Here is a 6134-nt window from a genome sequence, read left to right on the forward strand (position 1 = left end):
CACCCCCGCCCATGGATCTGATTGCTTCTCAAAATAAAGTCACAGTAGCACCTGGGAAAGAGCAACACATCGGTCAGGCTGACCACGGGAATAACTCCCCAATGCTGGCCCTGTTGGTGACCCCAAAGAGTTAAAGACCTTTGCAAATACTGCAGCTGAGCTGTGTGTGCAGGGTTTCTGCAGCGTGCAGACACATCCAGGAGCGATCTTGCCCGTTGGCCGCCTCTGGCCTGGTGGCTCAGTGTGGGATGCTCACCTGTTTCACCACCGGGGCACTGGGGAGCCTCTAGGTTACAGCTGGTTTGCACTGGGATTAGCTGCTCTTTGCCTGGGCTTGTAGCTGTGGATGTGGTTTCTGTAGTGATGGGGCCGACTGCGGACCTCTATTGGCTGCTGGCTTCCTGAATTTCATTCAGTTTGGTCCAATAGCAGAGGGGGAGCTCGGGGAATCTTCAGGACCACTCTCTTCAATCTCTCCTTGACTTGCAGACCCGGCTCTCCCTTCTCGGTGTCAGCACAGGGCTCTTATTCGGACCTAGCTCGGCCCTTTCCCGTGCCAACTGTGCTGACCCTCAGACGGTCTACAACAGCAACCACCACGCACCCATTTCCTCCCCGAGGCCGCGTCGCCGGCCCTCGCATGCCCCTGGAGGAGCGAATCTCGTTGGGATTGCAGAAAGCCAAGACGCCCTGCACGCAGTACCTCCTCCCGAATCGCACCCTCCTCAGGGTCTCCGAGACGAACCTGGATACGTAGAAAGAACCACCCCAGCTGATGCAGTTTTTCCGCGGCGAAGGTAGGTGCCGTTTTTTCACGTGTGTCCCCCTGGCTTATTTGTCTCTGAAGCCTTTCAAATATTTGAACTTGTAGGAGCGGCCCAGCCAGAGAGGATAAGGCTCACTGCGAACGTTTGCGCTTGACTTCATCAGACATTTTATATATATATATGTGTGTGTATATATAAATATATGTGTGTATATATATATATATATATATATATATATATATATATATATATATATATATTATCCTGAAAATGTGGCCAGCACTTTCTCCCATCTGTCGCTCCATTTCTTAGGTGTGGGTGGGAGTGTGGACGTACGTAGATGGACGGCGTGTCNTATATATATATATATATATATATATATATATATATATATATATATATATATATGTCTAGCTACCTATCTAGCATTCACCTAATCTATTTCTGTATTTATTTCTCTATCATCTACCTGTCTGCGTAAATATCCATCCATCCATACATCTATCCACCCATTTATACACTCTTCCATCTCACCTATCTATTATCTATCATCTTTCTATCATCTGTCTATCCTCTATCAATCATCTATCATCTGTATCTATCTATCTATCTGTCTATCATCTATGTATCATCTAGCTATAAAGGTTATTTCTTATTCTATTTCTCAAATTTATTAAATTCATGCTCTAAACTGTTCTCATATAATTGTGACCCCCTCCCCCCACCCCGAAGCATTTACCATCAAAATTTTGCAGGTATTTTTCCAAGAATGTGTTTACAGTGGTAAATGAAAGCAAAAAAGTAAACAGACAAAAAAAAGTGGGACAGTCATTCTGATAAGAAAAGCCCTTGATTAAAAATATTCCAAAATTAGCTACGTTGAGGGCACAGACCATATTTTATTTGTCCACCATTGGTATTTTAAAGACTTCTTGGAACCAGCCACAGTTCTCAGATTTATGTTTATGACATAAATGAATAAAAAGAATGATCCTGAAGCTTCTTAAGAACAAGCCTACCTCAACCGTACCACCTCTGAATCTGTCGTATGTATATTTTCCCCTTCACTGTAAGATGAAAGTCCCGGTTTCCACTTTGTCATCAGTATCCCACTCAGGAATCTCTGAAACATTCAGTTAAGAATCGATTGATGCCAAAATGCAGTGGTTCTCCCTCACCCTCTTTCACCCTGACAGTCTCCTTCAACCATTCACAGTTGCCTCCTGCCCACTCCCTTTTGAATTGGAACACCTCCCTTGAATACTGGACCACTCAATGTTGGTTCCTCCAAAGACCTGTCCCTCCTTTTAACTTAACACTTTCTCTGATTGGACCAATATTTTAAGGATCATAGGCATGGGGTTTGCTCTCACATCTTTGACTATCTACTCAAAGCTTCCCATGGTGATCAACTGCCATTCTCGCACAGGCCCAAGAACTATGCACCATGTTTTGTTTTGTTTTGTTTTTTTGATCCATCAGCACCTCAAGCCATTGTCTCCATTTTTCCTCCCACACACGTGCCTTCGGTTCAGCATACTATCATTCATCTTAGCCTTCCCATCTTGCAACGTCAAGGTGATCTCTTTTCTCCCAGTTTTAGGGCCCCATCCCATCCCATGTGTAAGTAACGCCTACCATTTCAACTCTTGGAACGATTTATGCCACCCACCTCTTGGTTGTTATTGTCACTGCTCCCACCTTAGTTGGGGAACATGGCGAACGCTCAGCAATGGTGCTCCCCTGTTCTGGAATGCCCCTGCCACAAGCCATCCTTTGAAATGCTTCCAAGTAAGGCCACTGAAAGGTTATCTGTGCCTCTGTCCAGCAGAGCTTTCCACCAATGGGCGTTCATGACCTCCGTAATTTGGTCTGAGCTCTGTCTCCTCATCCAGCTCCATAAATGCTATCCACCTCCCATCAACGTACCACCATGACTTGTTTAGGGTTTAAGTGAAACTTCGTACAAAAGCCTCATTTAGTAAGGTGCCCTCAAAAATGCAGGTTCCTGGGACTAACTCAAGACCTAGTAGATTTGAGTCCTGGTGTTGAGTTCCAAAGCATGGGTATTTCAAGAAGTGAACTGGGGGGCCAGCCGAATGGCTCAGTTGGTTAAGAGCATGAGCTCTGAGCAACGGGGTCGCTGGTTCAATTCCCACATGGGCCAGTGAGCTGCGCCTGAGCTGAGCTGCTGATGGGCAGCCAGATGGCGACTAGATTTGGGAGCTGAGCTAGCTGCACCCTCCACAACTAAGATTGAAGGACAACAATTTGGCTGTTCCCCTTCCCCAATTCCCCAACACTGTTCCCATTCCCCAATTCCCCAATAAAAAAATAAAAAAATTTAAAAAAGTGAACCAGGTGACCCTTACACACCTTAAATGTTCAGAATCTCTGCTGACTCCACGTCAATTTCACTTGGATTGACATCCCACCTCTGCTGTCCAATTTCCCCATGAAAACCTTGTTCCCCGATGATGGATTTTGTCATATCCCTCCAGGGAGCATGCTGTGCCTCCCATATGCATCTGAGGTGGCATAGACCATATATTACCTTGGGTGTTAGGAATTGAATGACCCGATTAATCACCTGATTGGATCTCAAGCACCTTGTATAGTATACATGTTTATGTCTCGAATAGCGTGTGGTAATTAATGCCATATTACATATTACTACTGCACGATTATAACAATGATGATTCTCCTGAATGATATTTCTGTTTGGTTTCAACCGTTGTATTGTAGAGCCAGAGTGAGTCAGTATGGCCCGATGGCCTCCCTGGTCCAGCCAACATTGCATTTTAGGGCTGATTGTGTCAGCCCCACAGGAACAGAGGTCTTTTACCAGAATGTGTTTGATGGAGACATAAAGATGGAGTCATGACTGAGCAATGGGCCAGTATAGATTATTTCTCAGGTTGCTTTCAGTTGAGTTGTCCCAAACCCGGATCACATAACAGTGGGTTCTTTTCTATGCCCTATAGTTTTCAATCTTCTTGTGACATGTTTCCCTATCTCGCCATACTCTGTAAATTAGATGTGACATGAAAGCATGCAGGATTCTCCCCTTACCTCTCTGAAGAATCCTGGATTTAAAACTTTAGAAGTCCATTTACTGTATTATAATACAACGTGCTCTCCCAAAGGTTAAGAAATGGTGTGTTTGGTTCTCTGTCTTTTGATGTGCGTCTCTCCGTCTTCTCATGTGATTAGAATTAGGCGCAATTCTATCTTCACTCTTTCTTGAAATAATTACTCTGCTTACGTATTTTTTTTAAATCTTCATAGCATCGTTCAGACAGAAATGAACACATGTTCTCCTGCTCTCTCCCTGATGACATGTCTCAGAGAAATGATCTGCCTAGTCAACTAACCCACCCACACAGCAAGACAAACATTAAGATGTGACCCATGAATCCAATTCACTTTTTTATGCTGCCGTAATGTATTTAGAGATTGACCTCTTCTACCCATCCCAACTGATGTCTGCTTCTCCTTCCCCTCCTTCACCTTCTGCTTTCCTTCCTTTTTCTCCTCTCTCACTCTCCTTCCTCTCCCCCTCTTCTTCTCCCCGCCCCCTCCTTTCACGACTTTATTTCTCTAGGACCTCCATCCTTGCAACAGTCTCAGAAAATGTTTCCTTTGCTTTCAGTCTTGTCCCCCTCCAACTCATTCTCCATTTGTCACTAGAGTGATGATCCTCAGATAAATTTGATTATTACTCCCCTACCATCCACTAAAAATATATTATTCGCTCCCCGCTGCCTATTGGAGATAGTCCGCCTTTCAGCATGGCATTCAAGGTCCTTCGTAGGTCTCAGAACACCCTCCCCTTTACCTCTTGTCAAATCTCACTTGCTTTTAATCTACGCCCTGCTCATACCAAACCCTCAGCATTTCAAATCCCATATATAAGGGTTGTAGTTAAATGCCTTTATGCAGGCAGTTCCCATGGCTTCTTTTTGTCAACTTTTGCCCCTGATCAATGTCTGTTTACCATTCCTTCTGTGAAGACCTCCCCACCTTTATCTTTTCTGCCTCCATGGAGCCCTATGAATTCATACATCATAGGATTTTTCACACCGTCTTATAATAGTTTTCTTATGCTGTTGGCACCCTTATCCATTAGATGTTAAGCTTCTTCAAAAAATAAATGGATGTGCTTTACTCACAAATGCATTTTCAGTGCTTGTGCTCAAAATATACTTGATGAATTTATAAATCAATCAATTAATTAATACATTCTTGGCAAAAGCCAATGCCTTCCTGGATTGCTATAAATGATTATATTTAAGTTGAGGCTGTGCTTTTACCCTCTACTTGGAGAAATATATATATATATATATATATATATATATATATATGTCTATATCTACATGCTTTTGTATCTATGTCGATGTATGCCTCTGATTTGGGGGAGAAGCAATATTTATGGACAGTACTATTATGTTAGTGAATCTTAAGTAATTAAGATTTTAAAAATTAAAAATACATGTTTTCTTCTATTATTGGCTGTATATATGTATATATGTATATTTGCATACATCTTTTCAGTAAAGGGTGTTTTATATATACTCATATTGTCTTAATCATCCCAAGAAACCCCCATGAGCGCTATTATTTGTCACTCTTTAACAGATCTATGCCCAATGATTCGCAAAACAGCAGACTTTCCAACAAGCCAGGAACAGGAAGGGCAGACACTGGCTTGGAAACGAGGCCTCCTGAGTCAGCCTTCGTCACCTTCCCCATCCTTGGCCATGCTCCCCAAGTTTCCTTCTCTTACAACTTGTGGGAAATCCCTGTAGATGCCGTCACAGCCAACCGTGACAGCAGGTCGGGCGCCTGTTTGCTTCCTGAACTCAGGAGCAATCGCGTGGGCGTCCTATGGGTTGGGAACGTCCCCTTTTTCCTTTCACAATTACATGCATAGGCCTGTGAAGTAAGCTGACGAAATGCAAACATCAACTTAGAGCTTCTCGCCTGCCGGGACCTGTATGAAGTCACTTCCTCTCACAACGACGACGCTGGGATGACTTTTATTGTGTCCATCTTCCAGATGCAGAAAGGGAGAGAAACGATTTAAATACACACCTAAGGTCACAGGCAACTTGAACTCACGCAGTCTAGGTTTAGAGCCACAACACGATACCGTGTTCTTTGATTTATCAACGAAGGACCTCCGTCATTGCCCGTGGAACGCCAACTCTCTCTAACCCAACGGCAACTACCGGGTCATATTACCATACTGGATGTTGGCTGGAAGAGATCAACTCCTGGATCCCCCAAAGTCAAGGGGGCTATTTAAACACCACGGGCGGAGGCTAACAACATCACCCATATCGTATTGATAAAAACCATGACTGT

The 6134-nt window shown here is 43.7% G+C and overlaps 1 protein-coding gene across 2 annotated transcripts in view; it reads left to right on the plus strand.

Annotated features, from left to right (window-relative positions):
• Positions 1 to 53: 53 nt before the first annotated feature.
• Positions 54 to 6134, plus strand: part of NLGN4X (neuroligin 4 X-linked) — a 354171-nt gene continuing 348090 nt past the window's right edge. For both annotated transcript variants that reach the window (XM_019624654.1, XM_019624659.1), the window contains exon 1: positions 54 to 797. The gene's annotated coding sequence lies outside the window, so the exon portion shown is untranslated. The remainder of the gene's footprint in view (positions 798 to 6134) is intronic.

This window comes from Hipposideros armiger, unplaced genomic scaffold, assembly GCF_001890085.2.
Source record: "Hipposideros armiger isolate ML-2016 unplaced genomic scaffold, ASM189008v1 scaffold_598, whole genome shotgun sequence".
Classification (NCBI taxonomy): Eukaryota; Metazoa; Chordata; class Mammalia; order Chiroptera; family Hipposideridae; genus Hipposideros; species Hipposideros armiger.